The 12,072-nt window shown below is 52.3% G+C and overlaps 1 protein-coding gene across 2 annotated transcripts in view; it reads left to right on the top strand.

The window, feature by feature from the left end:
* Positions 1–12,072, top strand: part of NGLY1 (N-glycanase 1) — a 520,539-nt gene that overhangs the window by 262,092 nt on the left and 246,375 nt on the right. The window lies entirely within an intron of this gene.

The following is a 12,072-nucleotide window of genomic DNA, read 5'->3' as shown; positions in this document are numbered from 1 at the left end:
GACCCAGGACGTGCTGGAGGGTGACCATCCGGAACTTCTGCGCCTTGATGAACTTGTTCAGGCGTCGCAGGTCCAGGATGGGGCGCCATCCTCCCGTCTTCTTCTTCACGAGGAAGTAACGCGAGTAGACTCCGGAGCCCCGAAGCCTCTTTGGGACGAGTTCGATGGCGCCCTTTCTGAGCATCGCCTTTACCTCCAGGAGAAGTTGAGGGACGTGAAGTTCTTTCCTGGCCACGGGGGGGACGCGCGGGCACCTTCTTTGAAACTCGAGCGCGTGGCCCCGGGCCAGGGCGTCCAGCACCCAACGGTCGGTGGAGATGGACTCCCACACGCTGACGAAGCCCGCCAGCCGGCCTCCCACCGGGGTGCTTCGGTGGGGGCCCGACCCCACGGCCGGTTCAATCCTGCTTGGACGCGGCCTTGCCGCCTTGGCCTCCTTGGCGACGACGGCGGGGTCCGCCAGACTTGCCTCGTCCTCTGTAGGCCTCTTGCGACGACGAGCGGGCCGCTTGACGGTAGGAAGCGAAACCGCCGCCGGAACCTTTGGAGGCGCCCTTGCCTCCGCCGCTCCGAAAGGGCGTCCGCCGTTGCTGCAGTACTCCAAGGGCCCGGGCCGTCTCAGTATCCGCCTTGATGGCCTGAAGGGAATCGTCCACTGTCTTCCCAAACAGGTTGTTCCCGTCGAAGGGCATGTCCAGGACCCTGGTCTGGACGTCCTGCCGAAAGTCCGTAGCCTTGAGCCATCCGCGACGTCGAAGGCAAACGCCGTTGCCCATCTGGCGGAACCCAGTGTCGGCGATGTCCGTCGCCACGGTGATGGCGTGGTCCGAGGCCACCTCACCTTCCTGCAGGATCTCAAGGGCCTCCGCCCTCTTGTCGTCCGGCAGAAAATCCAGCAGGGGAGCTATCTTGTACCAGAGTTCCCTGTCGTAGCGGGCCACGATAGCCAAGGCGTTGGCCGCTTTAATCGTCGTCGCCGCCGACGAGATGACTCTGCGTCCCATGGCATCCAATTTCTTTCCCTCGCCGTCCGGCGGGGAAGTCGACGTGGAGGCCGCACCCCCCCCCGCTTTCTTCCTGGCTGGCGCGGAGACGACGGAGTCCGGGGTAGGCTGCGCCCGGAGGCATAGGGGGGCCGAGTCCGGGACCCGATACTTTTTCTCGTACCGGTCTCTTTTCGCTGGCGTCGTGGAAGGGTTCTTGAGGAGGGAAAGGCCCTCATCCCAAATGTCGTCCAACAGAGGCACTGCGAGGACCGTCTTCCTCTTGGTCTCGCGCCGTTGGTAAAGGAAGCCTTCCTTTTTCTTCTCCTCAGGGCAGAGTTGGAAAAGCTCGGATGCCCTGGCGATCATTGAGTGGAACGATCCAATCTCGTCGGGCGGAGAAGCCCTGGTGGGAGGCGACGACGGAAAATCCTCGTCGTATGCCTCGTCGTCCGTACCAGTCGCTGCCGTGTCAGTCCCCGTATCATCCCCTCGGGTGGACGGGGAGGAGGGCTGGACGGGGCGCGACGGTTGAAAAGGAGGCGGTGGATGAATCCTTCTTTTCTTGGTAGGGGGAACACCAGAAGGTCCCGGTTCTGGATCCCCCGACGGGAGAGGTTCCTCCGTCGGTAACGGTAGTCTCGTCCTTATCTCGGAGCATAAGGACTGTATAGCCAACAAAATGGCCGCTGAGTTGTCTTGCGGCGCTGGCAGAGGGGAATCCGACGGGCGAGCAGGGGCCCCGTCGGTATCCTCGACGTCGTCACCTGCGTCGGGGCCCATTCCGACGGGCTGGTCTTGTTCCACGCCTAGGCCGTGGCTTAAGACCTCGATCAGTTCCTCTTCTGAGGTTGAGGCCGAATCTACGACGACGCCCTGCCCCCCCTTCTTCCCCACGGAGGGTTTCACGGGGGTCCTATCGATGGGCACGAAAGAAGACTCCCTCCGAGGAGGCAGGGAGATTCTGGGCCCCGAGGCCGCCACCACTGGTGCAGCCTCCACAGGCTGGGCCAGGGCCGCCGCGACCGTTTCGATAGAGGGCTTGGTTGAATGGATCAAGGCCTTCACCACCTTAGGTGCGCTCACCGCCTTATCCTTGAGGGAGGGGGCACTGCCACGCTCCTCCTCTGCCTTAGAGCTCGACCGGGGTCTCTCCAGGAGCTTCGCCGGGTGCTCGGCCTTCCTCTTACCCGACCCAGAGCGTTGGCTCGTGGTTGATGGTGCCGGGGAGGGTGCGCCCTGCCTGGCGCCCGTAGAGCCCGACCGTTCGGCGCTCCCGGTGCCAGCGGACTCGCGGTGCTTGGCCTTATGTTGGGCCCCCGTCGCCGGGGCGCCCTCAAAGGTCTTAGAAGACCGCTCAGATTTCTTCTTCTTCTCGCCAGACGGGCTCTTACCCTCCAGCCAGCTGGCGAGACGTTGATGGCGGTCCTTCATGGTCCGTTCCGACATGTTGCCGCAAAACGCACAGTCCTTCTCCACGTGCGTCTTGTCCCCATGAAGGCAGTAAAGGCAGAAAGAGTGTTCGTCCTCCTTGAAGACGTTCTGCAGCTGGCATCCAGGGCAGGCCCTGAACAGCTTTCCGGGCGTCGAGCTTCCCTTCTCCTGGGCCATCTCCGAGACCGGGCCTGAGAAGCTTCTGGAGTCCTCCGAAGTGTAGCTCGACGAAATCTTCACCCTTGAGGGGCACAGATGAATCCGACACGGGTCCCCGTTGATCGGATGTAGGATCGGTGGAGCTTGAGGCTCTTTTGACCGAAAGAATCGAAGTTTTTGTGAAAAAGCGCGAAAAAATAGCACTAACGCTCGAGCGCAATAGCACGAGGATCCCAACACATGAACGTGCGGTAAAAATCTGAAGATGGCTGCCAGAGGCGGTGCTTAGGTAGAGGGCAGTCATTGGCTGTGGTCAGTATGACGCAGAGACCAGTGATTGGTTATTACTACGAAAGACAGATCAGAAACGAAACTGATACTGTTTTTTTTTCTTTACCGAGGATTCCCAGCCTGACGACGGGGAATATTCATGAGCATGTGAATCCATGCCAGACCCATGCTGGAGAACAACAGTTACAGGTAAGTAACTTGTTCCATATGTCCTCTGTATCAGGAAAAGCGCTGTTCCGTCCATGCGCGACGTGCGGCTTGAAAAAGGTTTACGAGGGGGACGGACATATGGATTGTATATATTGCCTCCACCCTCACCATTCGTTGGATGCCTGCGACATATGCAAGGGTTTTTCTCAAAAAACCCTCAAAGACCGGAGCCGACGCCTGGTGGCATGGCTGAATGAGGGTGCGGGGGCATACCCCCCCTCGGAGGTAGGCTCCACACAGTCGGTGAAAACATCACGCCGTGCGGCCTCGTCGGAACCACCGGCGAAGAAATCTAGACCGTCGGAAAAAGGGTTGTCGGGAACTCACTCCACTACAGACTCCTCGTCAAAGAAATCATCCTCATCAAAAAAGTATGAGAAGGAAAGGAAATCCTCCTCTGGCGATCATCACAGATCGACAACGAGTCGAGTAAAAGCGGGCACAGTGTGGAGAAGGCGGGACCGCCAAAACCACCTGCGAAGCCTGCGTCGTCGACGGCGATCCAGTCACCGGCCGCCTTCCCGCCACTAGCGCAAGGGGCATCCTCCGTCCCGTCTACAATGGCGTCGACGAGAGCCTCGTCGACGGGGGTCCTACTGGAGGCCTGAAGTCTTCGACCCTACCCCCCCAGAAGCTTTGCTACAAGAGCAAGCTATGTTGCTGTCCTCGGAGGACGAGAGCGAGAGAGTGGCTGGCCCAGCAGACCGAGGGCTAGTCGTCGACGAGAGCATCCGTTACACCGGTATCTGCCCCTCTTCTCAATCCTCAATCGGTTTTGTCGTTGGATATTCTGTCCTCGCTTCAGTCCTTGCTACGGTCGTTGGACCAGCGACTTCCCCAGGCCAGCCTGCCACAGTCACCCGTCGACGAGCCGGGCCCGTCCCGTCAACTGCCGCACCCACGCACGCCAATCTCAACACTGGCGCAGGAGGAAGGTGAGCTGCCAGATTCGGAGTCGGACAGGGGAGCCATGTCAGAGGTCTCTTTATCCCCCTCCAGGGATCCTACCTGGGAATCGGAGGCGGAGTTAGAAAACCCCAGAAGCCCAGCTCACCCGTCCCCTCCGGACGACATTGCGTCATTCCATTCGATGATGGAGAAGGCATGCCAAGAATTTGGTCTGTCCCAGGAAGAACAGAAAAAGGACTGTTTTTTGTTCGACCACATGGGCAAGAGAAGGAGGTCGGTGTTCTCGATACCGATACTTGACCATGTATGGAAAGAGGGGTTGCAGACAATGACACCCATTCTCAGAACCAGCAGTGAAAGGACGCCTAGAAAAAAAGTTTAAGGCTCCAGAGTCTACACCCAAGTGTCTATCCTCTCAAACAACACCAGACTCGGTGGTGTCGGCGGCGGCAGCGAGGAAGGCAAAAGCACAGCACAAGTGCACGACTCCACCCGAGAATGAAGCGAGACGCCAAGATGCCTTTGGCAAGAAAGTGCTCTCCGTGGGAGCGACCCACAGTAAAGGCAGCAAACTCTCTGGCAATTGTAGCTAGATACGATAGGGAGATGTGGCACAGGCTGGCACCGCTGCTTGACCATCTTCCGGAACAACAGAGGAAGGCGGCGATGCTACTGGTCCGAGAGGGCGAGGAAGCCTCAAATCACGCAATAAACATTGCGGTGGATCTTGCTGAGTCTGGCTTCAAGCAAGTCAATAATGGGGTCGTATTATGTCGACAGTCATGACTGAAGTGTACCTACTTCCGACCAGAAGTACAATACAAGGTCTTAGATATGCCCTTTGAGGGAGACCTTCTTTTAAGTGAGAAGGTGGAGGAGCCCCTAAAAGGGATGAAAGAAGATTCGGACACGGCACGTTCTTTGGGTGCCCTCCAGAGTGGCAGAAGCTACAAGTCTTTTCGCCCCTTTAGAGGGGCTTCAGGTAATTCAAGATTCTCTTCTGGAGACAGATCCTTTGCCAGATCGGCTTACCCCTCCCAGGGATACCGACGTGCCTCACAATCGGCTAACCGTCGACGAAACTTCCAGTCTTCCAGAAAACGACCATCATACCCATCGTCGGCGAGAGACAAGCAAACTAAAGATCAGCAGTGACGTTCCACAACCCGTTCTGGGGGGAAGAGTTTCAGCGTATGTCGACGAATGGGAAAGGATAACGATGGACCAATGGGTGTTAGACACTATAAGACACAGACACTCTCTTCAATTCAAACACAGCCCTCCGCAAATTCCACCTGCGTTCCCCGCTCAGTCCCATATGAAGGCACTGCAACAAGAGGTTACACTCATGTTAGCGAAGGGAGTGATAGAATTAGTTCCAACATCACAGAGAGGCCAAGGAGTCTACTCAAGATACTTCGTCGTAAAAAAGCCGAACGGCAAATGGCGTCCCATTCTGGATTTACGCGAGCTCAACAAGTCCTTAAAGAGCCTGAAATTCAAGATGCTCACTCTGCAGGAAGTGATCCGCGCAGTTCAAAAGGGAGATTTCCTGGCGTCCCTGGATTTACAGGACGCGTATTTACATATTCCAATGTGTCGGAAACACAGGAAATTCCTACGTTTTGTAATAGGGCGAACCCACTACCAATTCACGGTTCTTCCTTTCGGGCTCAAAACCTCCCCCAGAACGTTCACAAAATGCCTGGCTCCAGTGGCGGCCTGGCTAAGGAAGCAAAGCCACCATGTATACCCATACCTCGACGACTGGCTGGTAAGGGGATCCTCCCCAGCGACGACCAACACAAGTCTGCAAGCCACCATGCAGCTTCTACAACGGCTAGGATTTGCCATAAACTTCGTGAAATCCTCTCTGCGGCCATCGAGAACGCTAGTATTCTTGGGGGCACAGTCCGAGACTCAGCTAGGGCTGGTGAAACCTTCTCTCGACAGGACCTCGAGACTCATTCAACAGACGGCCCAGCTACGGCGAAACACCAGGATCTCAGTGAGAAAGTATGTTTCAGTCCTAGGGGCCATGGCATCCTGCATCCATCTGGTGAGAAACTGTCGACTTTTCATGAGGCCAGTCCAAGAATTCCTCGCAGACCGATGGACACAGGCTCAGGGATCGTGGTCGGACAGGATAACCGTCGACGACGACAAGCTACTTCGGACCCTTCAGTGGTGGCAGAGCTCCCACAATCTGAACAAAGGTGTGCCCCTACAGGAGCCGGAGTTCCAGAGCACCATAGTTACGGATGCGTCCCTAACCGGATGGGGAGCGCACATGGGTGCTCTCCAAACGCAAGGTCGCTGGTCTCCAACGGAGTCACTCCTACACATAAACGTACTGGAACTCAGAGCGGTACGATGGGCCTTGAAGGCGTTCCTACCACACATCAAGAGGTCGCGGGTGCGGATACTGACCGACAATACAACAGCCATGTTTTATCTGAGGAAACAAGGAGGGACACGATCAAGGACTCTCTCCATAGAAGCCCAGAAAACATGGCATTGGGCATCGAAGCACGATATCTCCCTCGTGGCTCATCACCTTCCAGGAATGAGGAACTGCCAAGCCGACTCCCTCAGCAGAAACATGGCCCAGATACACGAGTGGGAAATGGACACGGGTCACTTGAAGAAAGTGTTCGAGAAATGGGGCCACCCCCCTCTGGACGCCTTCGCGACCAAAGAAAACAAGAAATGCGAGAAATTTGCAAGCTGGTGGCCCCAAGAGGGTTCGGTGGGGGAGGCGTTCTCCTTCCCATGGACGGACATGTTCCTCTATGCTTTTCCCCCGTTTCCCCTCATACGGACAACAATACAGTGGATACGCAGATACAATTGCCGGGTGATTCTAGTGACACCATACTGGCCGAGGCAACTGTGGTTCTCAGACCTCCTCCATCTATCGCTGGAACATCCCATAGCGTTTCCGAAAGTCCCGTACCTTCTATCCCGGGACAGAGGCACGGTGTGGCATCACGACCCGGACAGTCTCAACCTTACGTCCTGGCTCCTGACTTCTCGGAATTCGGGGCTTTAGACATTTCAGAGGAGTGCCAAGAAATTCTGCAGGCGGCTAGAGCCCCTTCCACTAACAAATCCTACTCCTATAAGTGGCGGAGATTCTGTGAATGGTGTAGAAAACAGCGGGACCTACAACCATTGTTGGTGACGCCGGAACAAGTTCTACCTTACCTGCTCCTCTTAGCAAAAAAGAGGATAAAGGTACACCTGGCAGCCATCTCGAGGTTCACAAGGAAGAGGCAGTCGTCTCCTCTATTCAGTGACAGACTGGTGAAACACTTCATGCGGGGTTTATTTCGAGCCTTTCCCCCGGTGAAACGTTTTCCCCCGGCGTGGAGCCTCAACACAGTGTTGGCAGGTTTGATGAAACCGCCTTTCGAGCCTATGGCCACGTCCGACATGAAATTCATTTTGTGGAAGTTGGCATTCCTGATAGCTATCACATCAGCCAGACGTATCTCGGAACTACAAGTGCTGGTCGTGGACCCGCCCTACCTAAGATTCTTTAAGGACAAGGTAGTCCTGGCGACTAACCCTACGTTCGTCCCTAAGGTTCCGACGGTATATCACAAACACTCATCCGTGGTTCTGCCTACTTTCTTCGCCACTCCATCGTCGGCAGCAGAAAAAACTCTTCATACTGTGGACGTTAAGAGGGCTCTGAAATTCTACCTACATCGCACACAAGACATCAGGGCTACTCGGCAACTGTTCGTCGCATATGGTCCGTCGACGAGAGGTAAAGCAATCTCGAAACAGGGATTGGCCAGATGGGTCTCGTCGACGATTGTTTTTTGTCACTCTAAGGCCGGAAGGCCACTGCAAAGACATCCTAGAGCCCATTCTACAAGGTCGATGTCATCCTCAACAGCGTTATGGGCCGGAATTCCGCTAACGGACACATGCCAAGCTGCGGCATGGTCAGTGCCCCACACGTTTACCCGCCACTACTGCCTTGCTAGGCAGCATTCAGATGAGGTGCAGCTGGGAAGAGCTGTCCTGCGCCATCTGTTTCAGTAAGGTAAGCTCCACGTTGTGGAGAGTGTTTTCTACCTTTGATGACAGTATACTTTCGGTGGGAAAGGTTATATGAGTAAACTTATTACTGCTGCGCATATGTGTTGAGTAGTAGGGTGAGGGTGCGTTACATTGCATTCTCACCACCGTCTCAAGTGTTACTGCTATACAATCTATTCTAAGCATGTGAATCCATGAAAGATCCAATGCTGGAGAAGGGAATAGTTTCTTACCTGTAACTCCATTTCTCCAGCATTGGTATCTTTCATGGATTCACATGCGCCCGCCAAGCCTCCCCGGGACTGCAATGTATGTGATGGATAAGTTTAACCCTTCTGAAGGGGAACCGCGGGGGCGGGCCTCTTATACTGGGACGGCCTGCGGAGCATGCGTAGGCGGGTCCTAAAAGGACGAGGATAGGACACAAAAGTGTCGGAAGTTTTCCTATAGGAAAAGGCTATATATGTGTACCGAGGGGTCCCAGTCTGACGACGGGGAATATTCTAAGCATGTGAATCCATGAAAGATACCAATGCTGGAGAAATGGAGTTACAGGTAAGAAACTATTCCCTTCCTGGGCCACACACACAAAGGCAGCACTAGCTGCAAAAGCAGCAGCGTTTCCGTGCAACTGCATGACCTTGTAAGGGTTTCCTGACCTGGCAAGGCAGGAAGAAGTCCAAAATAATATGGCCAAAGAAGCAAGTAAAAATCTTGTGACACAAGCATTTTAGGGCACTAGCCAGGTCTAGTAGCCATACACGGTAAATGTGAATGTGCATACTAAAAATACTGCAAAAGGTATCCGCTGCCACCAGCTTGTCTTTAGGCACATATAAAAGTAACCAAAACTAACAAGTGGTAGTGTGATACAAAAGTATCCTCATGTACTGCTATGTAAAGTGATGTGTGCATTTTTTTAAAGTACACAACTGATCATTTTCCCGATAACAATGACCGAAAGGCAAAGGAAGTGAAGTTTAAGGCTTAACTTCACTTCAAAAGTCAGAACGGGTTAAAAAAACATTGGGGGTCCCTAGAAACTATGAAGGGAAAGTTGCAAAAAGATGAATCTTTCCTTCCTTAGAGACCCCCAGCACGTTTGCTGGACTCTAGGACTTTTTAATTTTTAACCTGGAGAGAGAGACCTTTTTCCCACTCTAGTATTTTTCTGTTATTTGAACTCTGTTTTACGGTGTTTCTTTTGGTTTTGGAGTCTGACAAACTCCATAGGCATCATCTTTTTACATTGTGGCACACAACCCCTTCAGTGCATTGCCACAGGGAAGTATTTTAGATTTCCCAAAGGTTTAAATACCTTCTCTTGGATAAACTGTTTCCAAGAACAGTGAAATAAATTGACTTTACTTACATTTGTAACCTTCTAGACCCAGCACACACTTACAATGGGGTGCTGGAGGGGTTACTTAGTATCCCCTTGGTCTAGTTTCTCATGTAACATTTTTATGTTACCCTTTGCAAGAGTAATGGCTGGTGGCAGTGGTTTACTTTTAAGTACCGTTTTTACTGCGGGAAGCATTTGCAGCTGCATTTAAGCACCCTTGGGTGCTATTATTGACAAAATGGCCGGGTCTTCTATTTTCGCCATTTCTCACTGGAAAGGTCCTTGAGATTTACTCTGCGTGCCAAACCAGGTTTGGTCCCTTTGTTCATTTGGTCTTTGGCGGGATTCACGAGTGAAGCCCGCCTCTGGCTCCAGAGTGTCTGGCCGTGGCAGGAAGTGAGGGAGGTGCCCAAAATGCCCTGTGCTTAATCCCCTTGGTCACAGGAATGCATCCAAAGGTGATTGGCCAGCTGGATGTCCGGCAAGGACAGCCACCCTGCTGTTTGACTGACAGGTAGGCTGGAATGAATGGGAGAAACCTGCATAAAAGGCCAGGCTTTTTGGCTTCAAAGGCAGAGTCGACCACTGGACCAACGAATCCAAAGAAGAACTTGGAAGAGAGACGCCTGCTGCAACTTCTGGACTGTTGGTTTGCCCGGTGAAGCCCTGCTGCTTTGCTGAAGCTCCGGATTGGCCTTGACTGGAGAAGCCCTACCAGCATGACTGCTCTCCTTGAGTTGGTGGGACAAATAAACTCCAAAGTGAACTCGTCTGGACATCCTCTCGGAGCTGGCTGTACTTCCTTGCTGCTGCAGGAACCAAAGTGCCAGGGAGAGGAACACCTAGAGTGCATCACTTTTAAGTCAGACCCAAGCTGCTGGAAGATCCTCTGGCCTCCCAGGAAGCAGGACTGCCCAAGTCTGAGCCACCTCAACAGAGTGCTGGACCCCAGAGGCGAGGAAAGTCTGAAGTTGTATCCGAGAACCGCGGTGGTGCGATTTGCTGAGGCGCAAAGAGCTGAAACCACAAGTGCCACTGATTTGAAGATTGCCGGTTGCTGTCGCTGACAGTCCCATTGCAGTGCAGGAGTCCCCAGAAGTACTCCCTCTTGTCCCCACGACTGAGGCCCAGGAACAACAGGATCTACAGAGCTGCACAGGAACAGAATCTAGCTGGAGCCATTTCTTCTAACTAAAGGTACTGTACAGTCTAAGAGAACTTACCTCTTGTTGTGTAGCCTTTCTTGCTCTCAGTTGAGACTTGTCTTGGTTGCTCTGTAGAGTTGCTTGCATCTTCTACTCTTCACAAGTCTAACCGCTTGTGGCCCTACATTGGTTCTTCTTTTCTACAAAGACTTTTAAAAACATTGTGCAAGACGTTTACTTACCTGCAAGAAGTGCTTTAACTCACTTAGACTTTTGCGCAATTGATATTGGCTGGCCTGGCTCCCTGAATGACTCCTTCTCTCTGACATTGTGCTTTACCTTTCCTCCCAGGAAGGGCTTAACTTACTTTGCATTGGGGGTGGGGGGGAAGTTCAAAAGTACTTACCTGCTTCAGAATATTTGTGTGATCTCTTGTTTTATTCTGATAACCCTTTTCTTTGACTCTCATAACAGTGTGGCTCTAAACTTACCAGTAATATATTACTGTCCACAGTATCCTAGCTATTTGTGTCACATGAGGGTGGAGGAAGTGTCTGTGTGCCATCCCCAATGGGTATTTGCTGATTTAGAGAAACCGTGTATTTTGGAGTGTATTTATGTGTTACTATTACATTTCCTCTTCTGAAGAAGGCTTATTCAAACTGACTGTTAAATACAATAATAATTGTTTAATCAAAAAACCTTGAGTGTAAGTGTTTATTTGGATACCTGTCACTGTGAATCTCTCTGTAACCACCGTACTGCTCACATTGATCCCTCTTGAGATGAGCCTGGCTGCTCAACCACATTACCAACCTGTGTAGTATACAGACTTATACCAAAGGTTGGGTTCCTATTGCCAGGAGGTCAAGGTTGTTGTTGCCCCCCCAAAGGGTACTGCATCAAATCTTACCTAACATTCACCTTCGGGCTGTCGAAAAACCTCCTTAACAGTGGCGCAAGGGAACGCTTTGCCAGCTGGTAACGGCTCTTAGCTATTGTTGAAGGCATTAAGCTTACCTCTTATCCATCAGCTCTGTCTAGCAGGCGACTACCTACCAGCAAAGCTTCCAAGCATCATTAACTCTACAATAAAATAATTTAACTGTGCCTTCGTTTCTAGGACATCAATTTGTTTACATTGTCACATTAGTATAGGGCACACCACAAACTGCATTGTCTATTGGCTCTCAAGGTGGTTTTTGGTAATGAACTTCGCCTAGAAAGATGAAAAGTTCAGTTTGTCTGTCCAGAATGCCAAACAATGAATTTGGGGTTACAAGTGAATCCCTGGTGAGTGCTAAATGCACTGAGCAATCTTGTGGCTGTTCAGGGACTCTGAGGGATCTTTCGTAATTCCACAATGTTTTTAGATAATGCATGTTGTTTATAAGTAATTGTGCTTGCACCCTATTCATGAAATACTTTTTTTTTCTATGCATTGTTTAGGAGATACATTTTAAGAGGAAAATTGCTTGTATCCATTCAAATCGATGTTGTGCCTGAGCGTCCGTTTATGTGAAAAACTGTTCTTTGCAGTCCA

This window comes from Ambystoma mexicanum, chromosome 2q (genome assembly GCF_040938575.1).
Source record: "Ambystoma mexicanum isolate Mex_15411 chromosome 2q, UKY_AmexF1_1, whole genome shotgun sequence".
Lineage (NCBI taxonomy): Eukaryota > Metazoa > Chordata > Amphibia > Caudata > Ambystomatidae > Ambystoma > Ambystoma mexicanum.
The sequence above is the reverse complement of the archived record's forward strand: the minus strand, read 5'-3'. Positions and strand labels throughout refer to the sequence as shown.